This window comes from Tiliqua scincoides, chromosome 3, assembly GCF_035046505.1.
Source record: "Tiliqua scincoides isolate rTilSci1 chromosome 3, rTilSci1.hap2, whole genome shotgun sequence".
Lineage (NCBI taxonomy): Eukaryota > Metazoa > Chordata > Lepidosauria > Squamata > Scincidae > Tiliqua > Tiliqua scincoides.
Genome location: NC_089823.1, coordinates 143,508,433 through 143,529,835, shown reverse-complemented (window position 1 = coordinate 143,529,835; position 21,403 = coordinate 143,508,433). Strand labels below are relative to the sequence as shown.

At 41.2% G+C, this 21,403-nt stretch overlaps 1 protein-coding gene across 4 annotated transcripts in view; it reads left to right on the top strand.

Moving 5' to 3' along the window:
- SHLD2 (shieldin complex subunit 2) overlaps window positions 1-21,403 on the top strand; it is a 46,159-nt gene that overhangs the window by 3,590 nt on the left and 21,166 nt on the right. For 2 of the 4 annotated variants that reach the window (XM_066619912.1, XM_066619910.1), the window contains exon 1: window positions 13,294-13,413. The exons of 1 other annotated variant lie outside the window; for it this stretch is intronic. The gene's annotated coding sequence lies outside the window, so the exon portion shown is untranslated. Of the gene's footprint in view, window positions 1-13,293; window positions 13,414-21,403 lie in introns of those variants that run through there. One more of the 4 variants, XM_066619914.1, reaches the window with a different exon arrangement.

The following is a 21,403-nucleotide window of genomic DNA, read 5'->3' as shown; positions in this document are numbered from 1 at the left end:
GTTAATAATAATAATAATAATACTGGTATTTATATACCACCTTTCTGGTCATTGGATCACTCCTCTGACTTTATTCAAGGCGGTTCACATAGACAGGCTATCTCTAAACCCCCGAGGAGATTTTTACAATAACAGAAAGGTTCTATCTTTCAAGAACCACACAACATTTCAGATTGATCTTTCATGGTCTGGTCTCACTTCTGGCCCCCAGTTGCCTCCCACGCTGGCTGACAAGCAGCTAGCTCCTTCATCTCTCTCTTGAAGGGCAGCCAAGACACTTCTTCGTTCTCACCAAAGAGCAGGTGAAATAACTCAGCTCAGCTTGTCAGCTGCTTCAAGGTCTCGCCATTCACAGAGCTGCCAGTGGCCTCCAACTGGTGACCTTCAGATGTTATCTTTGGGCTAACGGAGCCGCTACCCTCTATACCAGATCTCCTGCCCCATTTATAACACTGCGTTTGCATCACCTTACATTACTTATAGGATATGTTGGTCAGCATGAACTGGATGCATACGCTCTGAACTCTGTGACTGCCTCGTGCCTGCTGTGTCCTTATGGCCAGCTAGAACATTGGTGTTTACAAGAATCCTGTTACTTTTAGTTCTTGGTGTCAGGTGCTTGGACATTGCAACATCAGTAGAGTTTATAGAACTTATGCTAGGAACATTGAGTAGATAATTGAGTGTGTGACTTGAGGAAATGTGTTCTAATCGCTATCATGAAAAGCAGAAAAAGCATGCTTTATATGCTCCTGAAATGTTATCAGTAAGAGCATTTTTGAGCATGAGGCCATTGCTAGTTACACTACAGCATACATGCCTCCTTCATTCCAAATGTAAACATAGTTGTGTTTGGAAGATGGAAGAGAGGGACAGTTTTATGTTCCTTTCCTAGGTAATATGATTTTAGTGCATAGAGAATCTATAGAAAGTTTTGCTTCATTTGAAATAGAAATAAAAATTTTGTGTCACAGGGATAAAACAAACCAACAGGTAATTTTTTTAAAATAAACACACACAAGTGACCATTATAAAAGTTATCAAAGTTTGCATGTGTATGTACTCTCTCTCTCTCTCTCTCTCTCTCTCTCTCTCACTCATGCTCACACACTCTTATCATTCTTGAGTATTTTAACTTTGTCCCAGTGTTTTGAGTTTGTCTCAGAGCTTTAATATTTTGGGATTTGCTGTTAACCCTTTTTAGCCTTATCATGCAGTTTGTTTGCAAGCATAATGAAATTTCCCAGGCCTTAATTAGTCTCGAACAAATAGGGGGTTACAGCTTCACTGACATCATCTTCTGTGACAGCTTTTGTCTTTTTAGGCTTAATTTAAGTCATCACTATCTTCAGTTCATGTACATGACTGGCCATGTTTAAGAGCAAGGCACAATCATCCTTTCTGAAGCCATGCTGCTCTAGTCACTTATCTCAAGTTATCTGTAGTTTAAGGAAACTGTTAGTGCAGTTGTCTCCGGTCAAGCAAGTCATATGAAATGCAGTTGAGTAACCTCCTCTGTTGTTTCACTGTTTGCCTTTTACAGCTTTATGGATTTGTGGATCAAAAGTGAGGCTCAAGTTTTTTTCAGTTATTTTATTCTAATTGAGGAGCCTTAAAGCATTTTTCATTGCACATGGATCTAGTTTTCGTTTCTTTATGCTGCATTCAACAACTGAACTGACCCTTGAGAAGCTGTCACCTCAGCCTTGTGTGTGGACATGCATGCCCCCATAACATCTTCCCAGAATATTCCTACATAATGAATCATTCCTGTATACTCCTTTGAGTTAAGTCCATATCCAAAAATGTCATTTGGGAGTATGAAAGTATGTGTCTTTTAGTCAGATGGTGGCTTATTTTCAATGAGAATATTGGTAGTGGTGATAGTATACTGTTTATATTCTGAATACTTATAAAATGCAGGTGTATGTAATTACTTTTTCTCCCTAAAACAAAACCCAAAAATAACACAACACAAAACACATAACACAAACACAAAATAATTACAAAATAAACAAAAAACACAATAAATTTGTTTATTACAAAATAAACAAAAACACAAAATAATTAACATATAACACAAAAATAATTATACTAATGAAAGATTAGAATTCAATAGATTATATCGGCTCGAGAAGGGATTTTTTTTTCCAGTGGTACCAGGAAAGAACCTCAAAGGCACTTTACTTTGTGTAGGATAATTTGAGCTTGAAGCTCAAATTAGTATTTTTGAGTAGTATTTTTGCTATGTCACAAGTGCTTGTATATGAAGACTGTCTTAGAATTAACTGGAACTATAAAAATGTTCAGGAGTGCTTCTGCAGACATTCTGTGGAATTGAAATGGAGCCTGTAGGTTGACATTAAGTAGAATTTTTCTTGGTATTGTGTATTCTGGGTTACAGATACAGTTGCCCAATTGCTATTTTTGTTGCGGCAGGGAAAATTTGTTCAGGTGCATTGTGCTCATGTGTGTTGCATATTGAAGTGTGGAAGCTAACTGGGTGTCCTACAAAAAAATCTCCCAGTGCAGGAGAGCACATACGTTTCTGAGGGAAGAGAGTTCTCTTTTGCTTCGTCCTGGCAACATCTTGGATCCACTCTTTGATTGTATACGAGTAGTTCCCCACTTCCGTTCTGAGTAACGCACTGTGAGAGAGACTGCAGAAGTGTTCCAGGGCTCAAGGTCTGAAAGGCTTGCGGATTCTTTTGTGGAAACTCATTTACTATGCACATCAAGCCCAGATCAAGGGCATGGTTCCAAGGAATGCACAAGCCTGTTGGGTTGGTACCAGCACTTAATGGGAACTAGGAATCAACTGGGGTTTTTTTGGTTTTTTTTTAATATTCTGCTAGGCAGAATTGAAAACCAGAATATTGGGACACAATTTTCCAGCCACATTTCTTGCAGTTAGGAATGGCAGCAAAGATGGGATTTTTCTATTGTTTCCTTCAAGTTCTGTTCTTTCTCTTTTTTTCCCCTCTGTTCTTTTAAATTGTTTGTGTTTTTATTCATTTCTCTAATAAATGGTTGGGGGGAAAGAGGAAACAAACAAGTTGCTTACTTGCTTATCATTATAGCTGGTTGTTATGAGTGGCTGCTAAGCTGCATAAGCTCCAAGAATTCATTTTCTCTCTTCTGTAATGCTGTCTACATAACAAACAGATTAGTTTGCTAAGTGTTCTTATCACTGACTGTACTGATGGTACATTGCTACCCACGCCCCTCCAAATGTTCCCCTAGCATGGGTAATTTTGGATTTATTAATTTTATTTTATCACTTGGTAGCAAGGGGTCGTATGGTATAGGTTCAAATTGCGTTGATGTCCATTTGTTCCTGATTCTGGAGGTCCTCCGTTTGTTCACATTCTTTTTAAAAGCAGTAACAAGACAGCATAACAACAATTTCATGCAGTTTATTTACATCTTAATTTCCGTAAAGTCCTGTTTTGGGGCTGTATTTGGGATTGGCAAAACCAATTGGAAGATCTGATTACTCATCATTGAGAATAGACCCTCAGTTTGGCTGTACTTGTCCTAAGAGGCAACTAAACAGCCACTGGGTAGATGGAACTCATTAGCCTGGGAAGGCAGCTCATCTGAGAGAAGGAAAACTCTGATCCCAAACCTCCACTGCCTTGTGGCTACATCCAGTTATGGAAAAGGCTTCAGGAGTCAACCTCGAAGCAAAATCCGGAGCCGGAGTCCCTGAGGCAGTTCATGTCTGAACACAATCGCATTCTGGCAACTCCTGCGACGCTGCTGGAACCAACTGTATTGGCTTCTGCCTTTCCATTGGACCATTTCAGCGACGTGGAGAGGGGGGATTTGCTGCATGGGTAACAGTCTATCCATATCTACTTTACTTAGGCTTCGCGCACTGGAGAGGACACTGTTCCAGAACCACCATTCAGAGCGCGATACCATAGTCTTCTGAGACTGAAGGATGCCAACAAGATTAGCTGTTAGGAGATAACAAGTGATCAGCAGTCTTTGAAATAACATTTGTTTCAACCAGCCTTGGTAAGGCTTCTTGATGTGCAGTTCTGTACTGTACTATAGTTTCCAAGAAACCACCATTCTTTTAGCAGCCAGGTTTTTTTCTTTTTCAAATAAGAACTAGCAAAGTGTCATTTACTATGACTAGGAGGACAGAAAAAGATCTGTGTATTGCAGAGATCTCCTGTGAAGGGGGCATAGGGAAGCACACGTACACACAGAGAAACACACTCACACTCTGTGGGGTTCTTCTTAATAGATCCATTCATTGTTGGAGTGGGGAGGCTGGTTGCTCTCATTGTTGGTGCACCTCCATGTTAGACACTTTACTTTTTTCTACAGTAAGTAGGAGCTATTACTCATGCTGAACCATAATGGGGAAGGGCAATTATTAGTTCAAAACTGGTGTGTATTTTTAAAAATTCACTTACAGCACAATCTATTCATGTTTACTCAAAGTAAGTCCTATATATTTTAGGGTGCAATCCTGCCCTTTACTTGGGCCGACGTAAGTCCCTTGCGCTGGCCCCAGAGGGTCACAGATGTGCTGTAAAGCATGTGTATGCCTCATCGAGAGTAAATGTGTATAGGATTGTCCCCCTCTGTCAAAGTGAAGGAGAATTCTTGGGGACACGACTTAATTTTGGACATATCTTCCCCACGTCATTCGTAACCCCATTTTTTTTTCAATACAGGGCTACCCTATCTGGTAGCCCCCCATCTAACTTGATTAGGTTCCAAGTGTCTCCTTGTAAGCCCTTTTGTTCTTGAGTCCAAAATCACTGTTATCGATAGCAAACATGCTGTGAAATATGAAAGGTGTATTTACAATATACCTAAAGTACAGCACTCTGTCTTGTCCGTCTTCAAAAAGCAGATGAACAGGGCTTGCTGGGACTGACTGGAATAGAATGGAAAATACTTGGGAATGGGCATTAACACCTTCTATGGAGGTGTGACCTGGCATGTTTGTGATAGGGTATTATAGGGAGCTAGTTTTTGACATATGAAGAGAATCTGTTTGCATTGGGTCTGATCACCCCAAGACTGACAACTGCTTGCTTTAAATCTGAAAAATTTATATATATAGCATGTGACTATGTGGTATCTGTATGCTAAAACAGATAACATTTTATGCTCGCCTGTAAATCTGCAGAAGCTGTTGGTACATCATCCTGTATTCTCAGTAGACTTAAACCCATAGTTATAAGCGAGCTGGGAACCATGATGTCTCAGGTCAAGTTGCTGCTGTAATACAGTGTGACCAGTTCTCTGACTTTGCAGCTTTGCTTTTATCTTCTTGTGAATTTCAGTCAAAATGTAGCTGAAGTGCGTATTGTTTCAGTAAAGAATTTTAAATACCAGTGCTTTGGGCACTTTCATGGCTTAGAATTACTGTTTTTACCTTCTAATAAAAGGTTGAGGGGAGGCGAGACTAAACTATCCATTCCCAAACCATGGAAGATTTATGTGATAAAAGCACCTCTTTAAGAAAGAACTATGAAATATCTATTTTTTTTTTCATTTCTTGGGCTAAACTAATCTTTCCACTTATTTATAAGATCCTCTGGTCAGCATTTGAGGCAGAAGCAGCATTGGAGACCAGAGTCGATGGCGGCAGATTGTTCATTCTAAAACAGGAAGGAAACCAATCAGCAGAACTGCTTATAAAAACAGGGGACTTTTTGTTTAAACTCTTAACATTACCATTCTGGTAGTAAGCAAAGCAGTTACTTAGGGATTTTATTTGCAGTGGAAATGTGTCTGTGAAAACATCAAACTATCTAATCATATAGCTTGTCTTAAACTGTGACTGCTGAAGTATATTCTTCCTGAGAGGTGAGTCAGAGGCAGCATAATCTAACTCTAAGGCTGATTTGTATTAAGGAAATGCCTGCTTCCCAGAGAACACCCTGGCATCTTTTAGATCTTCTGGCTTGATTGATATGCCACTAGTGTCTGCTTTCAGGCTGGCAGCTGGCTGTGAAGAACAAGGCCACTTCTATAGTGGCACTTCAGTTTTGGCACTCTCTTGGGAGACTTGGGAGGGGGGTTCAGTCTTGAGCAGTTCTAGAAAGGCTGTGAAGAACATTTCCCTTTTCAGACAGTCTTCACAGTGATACAGAACTGATTTCTTCCATCAGTTTTATGATTTCTGAGCTATTTTATTGTTCTTGGATGTTTATATGAGGTCACAACCTGCTTTGGGTTCATCCCATGGAGGAGGACAGGCTTTAAAATAGAGGTAAATAGACATGCAGCCCAATCCTATGCTTTTGGAATCAAAAGTCTCATTGTGTTCAGTGGGACTTAATCCTGGCTAAATATTCCCAACAGCACAATCCTAGGCACATCTGCTCAGAAGTAAATCCTATTGAGTTCACTGGTACTTATTTCTAAATGTGTGTGTATGGAATGGCAGCTAAAATGGGGAAGATTCACTACTTATCGAGCTATATTTTGGGATTATTAATACTACAGATGTTGCCAACTTTGTTACAGGTGTTTCATGCATTTACCCCAAATTTAACATGGCTTAGTATTATAAATTAAAATTAGAACTTCAGATATACTGTGAGCTGTTTGTTTTCATGGATTTGTTCTGTCATTAATCAATTGTAGCAAACAGTGGATTAAAGTAACATAGGTTCATTTTAAGAAGCACAGGTGGTGACTTGGTATCCGCAAGAGATCCGTTCTTGAATACCCCCCCCCCCCCGGATAACCAAATCCGCTGTTTCAATGCCTTTAAACCCTATTAAGGCTACTGGAGCTGTTATCTGGTCGCCTCTGGAGGGCTTTCTGAAGCCTACAGAGACCATGCATGTCTGCCCACGGCCTCTGTGAGCTTCAGAATGAAGCACGAAGGCACAGCTATGGTCACCTTTGGAGGGTTTAAAGGCACTGAAACAGCAAACTGGAACTTGCTTTTTTTTCCACCTCCAGTCTTCATTCTGAAGGCTGCAGAGGCTGCAGGTGGACACGCACAGCCTCTGTGGGCTTCAGAAAGCCCTCCAAAGATGACCAGAGCACAGGTCCAGTTGCCTTTGGTGGGTTCAGGTCGAGCCAAGTCAGTGCGGGTCTGGGGGACCCCCAATGAGCCAGATCCATGAATAAACAGGCTCAACCTGTAAGGTAACACTTTAGGTGCTCTGGCTCACTCTCCTCGTGAGTTACTTTCCAGTTAGCTTCTTGGTGAATTTTTAATATGATTGGTTTTTATCAAGCCTTCTATTGGTTTTTAACAAGACTTTTATTCAGTCTGCAGCAACCTAGGCTCTGACTAGGAACCCTCATACTACATGAAAGCGATATTGATTTGTAGTGGATTAAAATAGACCAAAGGGCAATGAAAGCAATACTGCTGCCTGAAAGTAGAATTCTACAACCAAATAATCTGGTCTAAAATGTTCTATAGAATGAACAAGCAACACTGGCTAAAGTGCCTACAGACCATCTTGTAAGAGAGTCAACCTACATTTACAGACAGAAGGAGAAAAACTCTGATCACAAGTCAGTTTCAGCAGGAACCACTGGATGGATCAAGATATTTTGCTCTTTGTGGTAGAAGAATGGTGCCACCCTCCCCTCATGGTAAAATATAACACCAAATAATTTGTACTTAGCTCCCCTTGGGCAAAAGGTGGAATACCTTTGAAGGGCAGCAATCTCACCTTGGCTACTGGTGTTGAATAATGCTTTGTTATGATCCCAAACCGGGTGATCAGTTTGACATTCATAGTGCAGAAAACAATATCCACTACGTTTTCTCAAAACAAATGCTTCATTTTCTCCCATAACATTCTGTGAGTGGAGAGCCTTTCACTGCTTACTGCAAATTTGAACTGGCTAGGCATTAGACTTTTAAATTAGTCACATTTTAACAAGAACATTGTTTAACTGTAAACATACCTGATTGTACCTAAGATGTCTCATTGTGTTTTAGACCAAGTGTTCCACATCATGGATTTCTAGGAAACAACATTCTTGTCTTCATGTGCAGTTCTGAGCAAATCCTTAATATCTGTACCCAGGACCAAAGTAGAAGATGGAATAATGAGTGACTTCAACTGCATAAGTGCAAATTTGAGTCATGGCAAAGAACATTTTATAGTAAATGATGATGCCTTAGAGCACGTAATGGCAGAATTGGCAAGAAGATGGCTGACTTTTAATTTGATCCTAAACAATGCCTGTGGTGTGGTGTGTGTGGTAGGATTTGATCGACCACATGGAAATGGTTATTATATTGCAATCAGATCTTATATACACGTAAGCAGAATATTGTCCAGAAAACCTAGGACAGCTGTAATTTCAAAAGAGAAGTGTCCTTAAATGAGAATAACCCATTTCTGCCCGGCCCACAAGTGTACACATTTGGTCCCTGTTGTGTATATGCGACGTTGAGCGGAAATGGCTTTTAAATAAGGTAAAATGGAAAGATACATTTGAAAGTGTCAAGTCCTTTCATAAAGCTTAGAGGCTTCTTAAGATCATTACAGCAGGGTTTCAGTTAAAAGGAATGTCACAATTAGAAATGACAAAGATGTTTGGAAGGAGGCTAGCACAGATAGATAACAGCAGATACAAGAGTGCTATAAAAAGCATGAAGACTTCCTTTTTCTCCCAAATTAAGAAATTGGAAAAGAGCACACAATATGGCAATAAGGTAAACAAAGAAGGAAAATGAAAAACAAATAGCTAAGAATTCAAAAACTAGTGGTATACATTTATTTAAATGCATTTAGAGTGGAAAACCAATTACAGAAGCTACTAAGTGTTAGATGTTGGACAGTTGGATGACAGTTGTAAAAGGAATCCTAAAAGATAGCAGGGAGGATAATCGTGCTCTGTTGGTCATATCCAATTGCTAACAGCACTGTAAGTAGCTATTTCATACTCGGGACTGACTGAAGTTCAAGCAACACCAAAGTTTCCTCCTCTCCTTTTTGTACTTAATGTATTTTAGTGCATGCTGCATGCACTATCTCTTCCATCTCACTGCTTCCACCATCACATCCTACTCTATATGATACCATATTTAGAAACCAAGAGAATTTGCAGTGAGAGAATGAAGTAGGGCACTGCCATCAAAATCCTCTCCCAGTTGCCTCACTCTCCTTTCCATGAAGGAAAGGAAGCAAACCAGTATCTTACTCTTCTGTCATTGCAACTGCTACACCCTGCCTCATGAGCTGACCAGTCCTGGTCAAAGCTGACCAGTCCTGCTCATACTGAATCAGTCACTTGGCTTATCTAGCCCAGTTGATTGGCAACAGCTTTCCAGGCTCTCTCATGCTGGGATCTTTCCCCAGTCCTATGTGAGATCATTTTATCTGATGTTGCCAGGGGTTGAACCTGAGATCTAGTTGCAAAATGTGTGTTCTCCACTGAGGTGTCCCAAGGTTTTGGCATATGGGTGTTTTTTACTTGCTGCCTTATTTTGGAATAAAGAACTGACTTTTCCGTGAGATAATAACCAGCTAAAACTTACTTAGAAGTATTGGGTTCCAGTACTGTCCACACTTTTGTGGGAGTAAGCTGCTTCCAAAATACTTCTAGGTAGACATCCATAGGATTGCACTGTGAAATTCATTTTTCAGGTGATTAGGCTTTTAGGCGGCCTCAAGCCTGAAAGGTTAGTTAAGCTGAAAATGTTTTTCACTTCTGATAATCTTTCTATGCTTTTACCTGATTCCTTGAAGCCTACCTGTGCTGTAACCAAAAACCATAAGTGATGTTTTGTAGGAGAAAAAGCCTGCAAAATGGCTTGTCTAATCCTTTAAAGTATCGGTAAGAGTATGACACCTTGCTATAATTTGCAATAAGAAATTGGGGTGCTAGAGCCATACAATGTTTAGTCTGCGCCTGCACATTAGACCATTAAAGTGGCCTGTAATACCCCTGTTACTTATGGGTCACCCAAGCCCTGAAGCACAGGTGCACTTAGCTTTTATTTATAGAGTGCCATCAGCATGTGGCATTTATGTAGAGCAAGGGAGAAATCAGCATATTATCTGATGTTTCCAAATGTTCTTGTGGTTCCTGCTCACCAAACAATTGAAAGGAAACCTCCGCTGCCAAAGGGAACTCTTCAGGCAGGAAACAGAGAACCTGTATAACCTGAAAATGGGAATGCACAGCATGATCGCAACTGTTTGTGACCTGTGGCTCCACAGTATTCTGGGCAAGGAAGAGTGGATTTCCTGTCTAAAATACGTATTTCCTGGACTGGATGGGAGTAGAAATATTATTCATTTTGGAAAGAATAGAGTACACCTTTCCATCTCTCCTGCTCTCTTTCTGGGGTAGAGATTTAAAGCAAGGTTTGAATATTGTGATTAAGTACATACCGAGTCTTAACTAAAAGTTGATGGTATATTATACAAAATTGTAGGTGAACTATTGTACACATTCGTATTTACAGATTGTGTATCCATTATAGCCCCATCATAAGCAATTGGGCATGTATAAGCCCACTGACTTTAATTGGCCTAGGTTGCCGAATTCTGCATACTATCAGAATGTGAGCAGAATTTCTCTTACATTGTTCAATAGGTGGCTGCAACTTTGTCTTTCAGCAATGTCTAGAAATAATTTTCTAGATCTAATTGAGAATCTCCCAAGAGTAACTATGCCTCCAATGTAACATCAGAACAGGTGGCAATTGCCAAAAGGTAAAACATGCGGAAACACAATGTGTGCATTAACACTTGTGATGCATAACATATGACCAGCAGGGTGACCAAAATGGTGTCTGTGCTCAGTTGACCAAAATGATAATGAACCAGTGTAATAGATGCTGAAGTGCTGTGTGTTAAAAGGTAGTTTCTTTGTGTAGCTTGTGCAAGTCTGTCCCCCCCCCCGCAATGAGTTTGGTAAGAGTCGTTAACAGTCAGTTGTATCTCATTGCAAAGCATAAAACCTGCTGATGCAGTTAGTTGCATTTTCATAGATCATTGACCCATCAGTAAGACTCTGACCACTTCAGAGATAAAAAGCTAATATTCTATTGGCCACTCAAAGTAGAACATATTGAGAAATGGTGTAATAATTAACAGAGGTGTAATGGAAATGTGCATCTGTGTTCTAACCAGTATATCTCAATTACAGGCTTTTCTTTAATAGTGTTTAACTCTTTTTTAACTGTACGTCAGGATCAAAATGCAATTTAAAATATGATTGTGAAATGCCAAAGAAATGCAAACCCATTGATATGTTAACACTTAATGTTATGTTGTTACACTTGCTCTCCCAGATTATACTTTGTGACTATGGCACTGGGTGTCATCAGTACGGAGGTGACATCTAACTTTAGATAGCTGTGCCACTGAAGCTGTGGAAGTTCTGAACTGATGTCTGAAATCAGTGAAGGGCAGGATGTGGACAAACGAGTGGAAATTAAATTTGGGCAAGACGGAGGTCAGGAGACATCACTAACTTGGCCCCAGTGGTCCGGCCTGTCCTGTATGGGGTTCTCTTGAAGGAACAAGTTTGCTGTTTATGGGTACTCCTGGACGCAACCTTGCTCCTGCATGGCTCTGGGTGTGTCTTGCCCAGCTTCACTTGTGCACCAGTTGATCCTATTTCTTCTCAGATAGGGCTCACCCTGGCCAGGTCTTAGTCACCTCTAGATTCTGACAATATTCACTAGATAGGGTTATACCTGAAGACCCTTTGAAAGCTTCAGTTAGTAGAAACTGTTTGGTTTTTCACCAAGGCATGGTTTTTACAATGACATTATTATTATTATTATTATTATTATTATTATTATTAACAGTATTTATATACTGCTTTTCAACTAAAAGTTCACAAAGCGGTTTACAGAGAAAAATCAAATAACTAAATGGCTCCCTGTCCCAAAAGGGCTCACAATCTAAAAAGATGCAAATGAATACCAGCAGACAGCCACTAGAACAGACAGTGCTGGGGTGAGGTGGGCCAGTTACTCTCCCCCTGCTAACATTTTGCTTTCATTGTTCCAGTTGCATTGGTTAGTTTCCTCTTAAGTCCTTTATGGCTTAGGACCAAGATCCCTGAAGGGCCACCTTTCTCCGTATGAATCTATACCTCCATTAAGATCTGGGGGAAGTGCTCTTTTGCATGTTCTGTGGCCTTCTGAAGTTACATGTGACAGGTCGGTCTTGTGACTCCCACCTTCTGGAACTTCCTTCCACTTATTGTGTGTCTGGCTCACTCCTTGCCATCCATGGATGCAGAGCCAGTGGATAAAAAGGGTGCACTGTACTTTCTCAGGTGCCTATATAAGAACACAGCATTAAACATACAGGTGCAGCCTTGTTATACATGGATTTTTTATGCATGGATTTGACTCAACATGAATGGCCCCTGCAAATGAGAAGGAATGTGCTGATCCCTGGAGAAGGGGGAAAAATGCATCTCTTTAAAATCACAGTTTAAAAAACTGCTTTTTACTGTTGTTGAGAGACAGTCATGCAAGTGATTACAGGTATAACCTAATTATCCACAGATTTTTCTATCTCAATGCTGTGAGAAGTACCCTTTAAATTAAAGAAAAACGGTCCTTTAATAATAGCCTTATTAATTCGAGAGGGCAGCAGACTGACAATCCCTCAATTGTTCTCTCTCCAGGCATAAGGCAAACCCCTTCCTTCCCCCTGAGCACCTGAAAGAAAGCTAAATGGCAGTGATTATCACCCATTCTTTCCCCCTTGGGGGGGCTCCTGGTGAAGGGAGGGATTGCTGCCTCCTAGTGAAGCCTAAGCCTGGAGAGAGACTGATTGCCTTTGTGTGCATTTCAAAAGGTCAGCAAGGCTGTTTTTAAATCACCGGATCAAAGGGATTTTGCTTTTTAAATTGATTTGTTTTAGTGTGTTTTGCTATCCATATGAGTTCTCGAGCTCTTGAAATGGAACCCTTGTGAAATAATGAGACTCAACCTGTATTTCGTTATCCTGACTTGTTTGCTTTTATTATTATTGAGAATATTTACAAACCTATAAAATGTTTTGCTTTTGTTACCTTTTTGTTATCCTTGAATTGCCCAGAAATTTAAGAGGATATTCCCAAAGCTTCAATGTCTGATTATTTTAAAAAATCTAATTGAAAGCAGGAAACTTTTTTACTTTTTGTTTCTAGATAGCAAGACTATGTACTTCAGCCTAGTTAGCTCCTATAAGAGAGCCCACTCAATATTGGCATATATATACTGAGAGGGCAGACGGAATGAACATCTGTCAGCAGAGATTTGGAATGTGGCCATTGCAGGACGCAAACCTTCAGAGGGGAACAACTTCCTAGAAGTGTTGAGTGAAAACAACATTCTTCTCCCTCCCCTCCTACCCCATTCCTGCACCTCCACTGCAACTACGATGACTAGAAATATGTGTGTGTTCAATGAAATCTGAAATTCTCAGGATTTTGTCAAGTCAGGCAAGTAGTACTTCCCCTACTTAAGTAATTTTCTATTTCTGAATTGACCTTTGCAGGAAGCTACTTCACTGTATCATGGGGAACAGTGGATTTTGTTTACCGAAAGTAGCCTATTGCATACATGTTAAAACAAGTTTGGCCTACAAAAAAAAGCATACATACTAACTCAACCATCCAATGTAACTTTAGATATTTACTATTTAGTGTTATTTACCCGTTGTAGTGACATGTAGTACAGGGTATATGCCAGTATAATAATAACCGTATGTTGGTGCAGGGGGGGGGCGCATTTCTTCAAAAACAGCAAAAATGCTGCTACTTCAGAGAGATGCAACTGATCTAGAGGTGCTGCATTAACATATACAGTGTTTGTCTCCTGCTAATTTCTTTGTGAATATCAAAGTGAATTCTTTGATGTTAGAAGGAACTGGCAAAGGACTGAAGTGCTTATAAATATTTTAGTCTCTCTTTACTGGAGATATTCTATATATAGTTCAGTGGAGTCTCTTCCCCTTCCCCCTGTGTTTGCAATTGTTTGCAATTCTGCTGCACAACCTCTTGAGATGAGAGGTAGAAACCTAAATGGCACATAAAGTTAGAAGCATATTTTTTTTGTAAAGGTAACAAACAACTTTACAGTATAGTGTTGTGCAAGTATATGGGAGGATCCTCTTTTTCAATTGCATCACGACTGCCATTTTAATAAATATTCATTACTGTGAGTCATCTGTAGTTTTGCTAACTTATACATGTGTTTGCACTCATGGAGTGCTCTGGTCTGGCATGGGGAGGGTTGGACTTTGGGGTGCTGTGAGGGGTCACATCCAGTGGCAAGGAGGTTTCTGCAGGGATGCCTCCTGGCTGCTCCGCAGTCTACTTTGGGTGAATATGGCCTCAGATCAGGCCAGGGGGAGGAGGCTCTGGCACCCTTCCTCCTCCTCCCTGGACTTAGTTCCTGGAGGGAGTCACTAGCATGCAAGCTTAAGTCTCAGCCAGCGGTCTCACCACTTCTGTCCCTTCTCACTGACTGGCCCTGGCGTTATAAATGTGTCCACCCACCCACCCACAGAGTCTGCCCCTTCTACCCTCCCTGGCAATGTAAGGCTCTTCTCTTGACCCCACCCACTTTCTACTCCAGGCAAGCAAGTTCGCCACCACCCATCATGGCCCCTGAGGTTAACCATCCTTCTGGCTGCCACTATACCTCTTGCCTGAGGGTTGCTAAGGAAGGGGCAAGCCTCCTGTCTCCAACACTGGGGCTGGAAGTCACCCCCAAAGTCCCTGCAGCAGGCCTGCTGCTCCTGTTTCCCAGCTACCGGCTGCCCTGGCCAATAATGCAGTCGCCGTAGCCTCTCTGTGCCTCCCTGCCTGGGTGTGCCGCAGCTGCCTCTGCTTCTCTGTGGCCAGCCAGGTCGGTCTACTGGGCGTTCCCCAGAGGTCCTGTCGAGCTGCCGCCACCGCAGGTCTTAGTGAGGGAAGAGAGCCATGCACCACAAGAGGCCTCCAGTAAGTCGGGCATCTGGCTAGAGCCTCCACACATGCTTTCTTGAACCACTTCATATCAGTCCAGTGTTTTGAGTCACATCAAATACAGACCTGCAAAGATTTCAGAGGTTGGAATATAAATATTTGGCTGACATCCCTTTCTGAGCATTGACTGCTTTTTTTCTTTTTACTCTTTGGCTTCTAAGTGCATTCCTCACATGTCTTATTAATATGCAGGTCAATCTTTGGCATCTGTGGAGGTCTTGTTCCTGGAACATCTGTGGATGCCAAAAAGTGTGGATAAAGAAATCCGTGGTCCAGCCCACAGAGGACTTCCCGGATGCAACCAGAGGTCACATCCAAGAAGTCTTCTGAGTCACAGGAGGGCTGCGCGAAAACTGGAAGTCTCTGTTAAAAGGCTCTGGCAAGTATTCTAAGTCATGGGGAGTTGCCTCCCTGTAACTCAGAAGACCTTCTGGACACAACTGGGGTCCTCCCCCTTTAAGTTAAATCTGTGGATACCTAATCAGTGGATAATGAGAACCCACTATAATACCATTTCTATATATATATGTCTCCTTTTACCAAGCCTTGTTAAGAGCCTTTGATTAGAAACATTCTTAAAAGTTTTCTGACTACTGTTATATAGACACTTATTGATAACTGCAAAAAAACCCTTAGAAACGTATCTTCCAAACCATAGTGACCTCTTCTTAAAATGATAGTTTAAGCATGTGTCAGTATTTTCTGATCCTAACCTGTACATTTCTACTGTCGTGCTCATTGCTTTATAGCTTCCAATAGTTTCTCTGAAGTCTTTGGGGGGGGGGGAATTCTGCAACTTTATTAGCTACCTTCAGCTTCTCTCTACAAAAACCAATATCAGTGACAGACTGAATACCTGAGTTTGTAGTTGAAATTGTGTCTTATTTGCATGGTTATATCTTTTGGAACTTGAAGATTTTTTACCATTTATTTTGTTGTCTGGGGTTTCAAGTATCGGATTGCCCCCCCAATACCTTCCCTTTGTTCTTGATCACTAAAAAGATCTTGCTTTTGCAGTTACTACACGGGAATGCAATGATCAGGCAAGCAGAAGGCACGATAGAGGGAGAGACTGCCGGAACATCAACAGGAAGCTGCTTCCTGTTAATATTCTGGTAGTCTCTCCCTCTGTCATGCCTTCTGCCTGCCTTTCGACTTCAGCAAACTGTAAAAGCAAGAACCATTGGTAACAATCTGTAAACGTTCTGTTTACCCAAACAACAAAGATTCTTGTTTTTACAGATTGCTAAAATGCAAACGGGATGCTCAGGCAGACAGAAGCACGATATACTGTTACTGTGCAGTCTTCCTCTGTCCTGCCTTCTCCTTGCCTGATCATCATGATTTGGCTGCCCGTTCTCAAACTGTAGAACTTATACCTGGACTATACCACCTCAGACTGCATGTGGGGGTTCACATGACAAGATGTTCTCCCTGTATCCAGCACAAGGTAGGCACTGACTAGAGCACAGCTTGAGATAGGGGGATATTTTTCCACCACCCTATGTCATGCATGCCAGACACCCCTATGGGGCTACTCACATCTGCGCAAGCGAATTTGCTGATAATAAGAACATAAGAACAGCCCCACTGGATCAGGCCACAGGCCCATCTAGTCCAGCTTCCTGTATCTCACAGCGGCCCACCAAATGCCCCAGGGAGCACACCAGATAACAAGGGACCTCATCCTGGTGCCCTCCCCTGCATCTGGCATTCTGACATAACCCATTTCTAAAATCAGGAGGTTGCGCATACACATCATGGCTTGTACCCCATAATGGATTTTTCCTCCAGAAACTTGTCCAATCCCTTTTTAAAGGCGTCTAGGCTAGACGCCAGCACCACATCCTGTGGCAAGGAGTTCCCCAGACCGACCACACGCTGATGCAAATCTGAGCAGCCTGTGTAAGGCCTAGAGAGCTAGAATTAGGGGTTAGGATTCAGCCTATGCTGCAATAGGTACTGATGTGTGTGGGATGGGTTGTACATGATCCATTTGAACTTATAAAGGACATTTGGCACATTCAGTGCTATGCTGTCTGATATATAAACTAAGGTAGTACAGCAGAGTTTGCAGAGCTCTTGAGTGGGTCAGGATCTGCCAAGCTGACCCATCATGAAAACTGACAATTTCAGAAATTTGGGAGACAGCAAATCAGAAAGATAACCAGAGTTGTACCTCACGAAGATTTATTGGAAGTGTGATGTGTTACACACAATATGTAATGTGATTTGAAGAAATGGAAAAAAAAAAACTTGGTAGGTCAGTTAATTACAGAGAAGGTTTATGACTAAGGGTGCAATCCTAACCCCTTATGTCAGTGCTTTCCAGCACTGACATAAGGGCAATGCAGCTCTGAGGTAAGGGAACAAACATTCTCTTACTCTGAGGAGGCCTCCGTGAGTGACACCCAACTGCAGGATGCAGCACACGTCCCATTGGCACCACTATACCAGTACTGGAAAGCACTGACATAAGGGGTTAGGATTGTGCCCTAAGACACTTAAACTCCTGGCAAGCTGAAATTTGCTTCTAGATTTTATATTGTCCTTGTTTATAAATTGAAGCCGAATAATGACCTCCATAGTGAATCTTTCTTGCTTTATATGTGGTGGCAGGTAAGCATGCCCTTTAACCTGTCTCTGTTACTGGCACTCTGACAGAAATGGTGAGGGGAAGATCAGCTCTTTATTTTTTTGTATTGAACATATATTATTTTAGGTAGAATAAAGACTTGTATCATTAGACATCACAAACATTCTCACTTAACTGGTTGGGCTCACAAGGGAAAAGCTTGCACTAGATTTGAAAAATTACTTCAGATCGACTATTTTAATAAGAGAACTTTTAAAATTATGATTTTAATTTTGTAGGGGGATATAATCACTATTGCTATACAGTTGCCTCATTGAATTGTGGAGTTGTAATGATGTGTCTTGGCTTTACTGAGCAGAAAAATAAATGCCACAAATGAAATTGTAACAGTTTTGTTCTAAGCAGACTATGAAATTGTTCCAGGAGAAGTTTATGTAAAGGGAGTAGCCAAGTGGTTCACATTCCACTTGCTTTCAAAAGTAATGGAGCACAACAGTAAAGTATTTAAGATTGTTAGGAGATACTGCTTGATACTGTAGAATGAAGTTACTGGTCTAACAAAAAATGAAAAGTAAAAATTGTAAAAATATTGTTCCGTACCAATATGACTGAGACCCGAGGTTCCATGGCAATCAAGAAGGAGTAGTGTGGGAGTAGCTTGCAATAGCAAGCCATGTGTAGCAGCAGACAGGAGGAGCACTGTTTCAGAGGCAGGCTCTGCAGAACAGTGGAGAGCTCCCAAAGAGTGGAGAAGTTGCACTGGCAACAAGGCCTTTAAGTACTGGTAGAAACCTGATGACCCACTGTTGTCATTTTGTCTTTGTCTGGGATTTGCTTTTTAGTCACACCCTTTTTCCTTAAAGTTGTCCATTGCAAATCACTGGCGCAGTGCTTCCCAAACTGTGAGCTGTGGCTCTCTGGAGAGCTGCAGAAACCAGCCAGGGAAGCCACAGAATCATGAAAAACCCACTACCTTATACAGCGTTTAGGATCATAGCCCTAATGAGCCACAACCAATGGCCCAGCAGGTCAGGCTGAGAAAGCCAGGGTGCATATGAATGATTAAAGGACCAAAACTGTGACAGTGTACATCACTTTTACATTCAAAACAGTAGTCTTTTAGAGTGCAGTAGACTGTTGACAGAACAGTGGACTTTTGTGGTATACTGTCCCATCCATAAGATCCTCCCATCCATTGGTGAATCTTGAACAATATCCTAGCATTGATGTAGCCTACGTGCATTGATTTTCTATTCAAATAGGTCTACTAAAATGCTAAACTTAAGAATTCTTGTGATGTCTGTATTCTCTTGAACCTCAGTTCAGTTACTTTTACTGTTAACAAATGAGAGATGTATCTTGCCTATATTAAATGCAGTGCACAGAACAAATGAGGGGGCAACTCAATTTTCATGTCTGTGTGTTCAACTTAAGTAAATTGTTTGCTCTTGTCATCTCGGTCACTTTTGAAGTCTACAATTCGGAGGTCACAAATTACATCCCTTTGATAGTAGGTCAGTGGCTAAAATTGCATAATATTTATTGCCAAACACTGTTCAACCTTTATTCTCTGCTTTGGCAGTGCTGTTTCCAGAAGTACTGCATCTTTCCTAGAGTTTGTGAATTACAATGACTTTTCCACTCATTTCTCCTAGATGCGTTTTTAATATCTTAGTCTTAAAACAGTTGCTCTATTCTTCTCTAGTAGCTCCTTTCTTTATCCCAGTCATTCCATTGATTAGTTTTACTGCTGGTTTGCCCATTTTAAAATTAGTTTTAAAACATAAAAATACTGTGGTGTTCTTTTTGTTTCAGTTAATCAACTAATCAAGTGCTTTGCTATTTAATTCAGACAGTTGCTCCTTTACACTGTGCATGGAGCACACTAGTGTGTCATAAGAAATTAAGATTCCTGTGAGCATAAAACACCTATAGAAGCAAATCTACAGGCATCACTATTCTGGCCTACCAGTTATTTTGTACTGAGAGTACATTATTCTGCCTTGTCCTTTTATTGGGCATGATTGGATTATTCAGTAGCTTCTGAAGCAGAGACAGTGTTACCTGCCTTCAAAGGAGTCTGACATGGGTGCCTCTGCATGAAGTACTGCTGCATTTTTTCCTCCCCAAACAGGCATGGCCATTTCTCTAGTTCACTGACTACTGGGGATGCACATGTAGGGAGAAACTTACGTACAAGGAGCAGTCTTCTGCAGATGGGTGCATCTTACTCTGACAGCACAATCTTATGCATGCCTACTTAGAAGCCCTATTAAGATCAATGGTACTTCCTCCCAAGTAAATATATCTAGGATTGCAGCCTTACAGCACAATCCTATGCTGTTTACTCAGAAGTCAGGACCCCTATGTTCAATGGGGCTTACCTCCAGGTAAGTGTAACTAGGATTGCAACCTTGAGCACTCTAAAAGTCAGCTGTATGTACCCTGGTTCACCAGCTCGGCAACCCCAGTGAGTCAGAGATGCATGTTCTCCATATATTCCTATGTATCCTGTCATCTCTCAGGTTATAACACTCACTGAGATAGGAGGACACAGTTCTCAGGCAAATAAGCCTTACGTTAAATCCAAGTTCTTCTGTACCTCCACCTTACTGGCCAAATACCCCTGTCAGATGGGTTTGCGTTGTCTCAGGGCCAATGACCCGACTGTACCACCCCTTTTAATAGCCAGTCGTCCAGCTAAGGGGAAGCTGAAGTCCTGTAAGCGAACTCCCTAGCCATAAAATCTTGAGTCCCCCAACCTCAGGGACTCAAGCCTCAAGGCTCTGGTTCACTTCAGTATTTTGACTGAGTAGCCCGGGCTTGCTTTAGATGGATCAGTTCTCCTCTACTCACACAGAAGGAAGCCTGTAAATATATGATTTATTTAAAGAATAGAAATATGGTTACAAGTTATTCAAAGGCATTTAATTACTTTGAGAGAATAAACACTCACAATGCTAAAATAATGAAGCTAAGCTCCTAGACTTGCTTATTCCTAATACTCACCTGGACCTTCTAATTCAAGTGTAAGCAAAAGGCAACCCTTCCACCTGTCGTACTAACAGTGTTACTAACAGACATCCATGATGGAATGATGAGGGGCAGTTTTCCCCACCATAGCAACAGGCTTTTTAATACCTTAATGGTGACACTTGTCCAACCAGCAACTTGGTCCAGCTGAAGTGTCTGGACCATGGCTTCAACCTGCTGATGCAATTGCTGGACAATCACTCTCGCCCTCCCAACTGGAGATTCATTGCTGCAGCCTGTTACTCTAATGAGAGACCTTGGTACCAACATAGCTTATCGAGTTTCCAAGCTCATCCTTTACAAGGGAGGGCGAAAGTTGCTCCCTGTCTCATAACAAACTACTTTCTCACAGCCACTTCAAAAATGGCTTCTGGCCTGCAAGATAGAATTGGGTCTAAGCAGTGATTTTACCATGTTCTTCACACACACATACAATTTTAATGTAGAAAAAGCCATTGGAGATTTGTGAAATGCTACTTGCAGGGGTAATATAGCCAAAGAATGCATTTAACTTCTGTTCAATGGGAAAGTTCAGCAAGCTTGATTCATTCTTCCATTGTGGAATTCAAGGCAGCAAATACAGGTTTCCTAAATGGTCTCTTATCCAGGTACTGCACGTTTACCTTCCTATGGAAATGAAGAGGCCAAGAATTAATTTAGGCTGAATCATGCCTTCAGTTGGCAACAATACTCCCATAACTGGATTCATCATAAAACAAATGCATACTTGCTTCACACATTCACTTCTTGAAAAGGGTTTAGTGACCTCTAATGGGCAGTTAAGAATCTGTTTTAAATGAGAAGAAGTTCATTGTCTTCTTGAAACCTGCT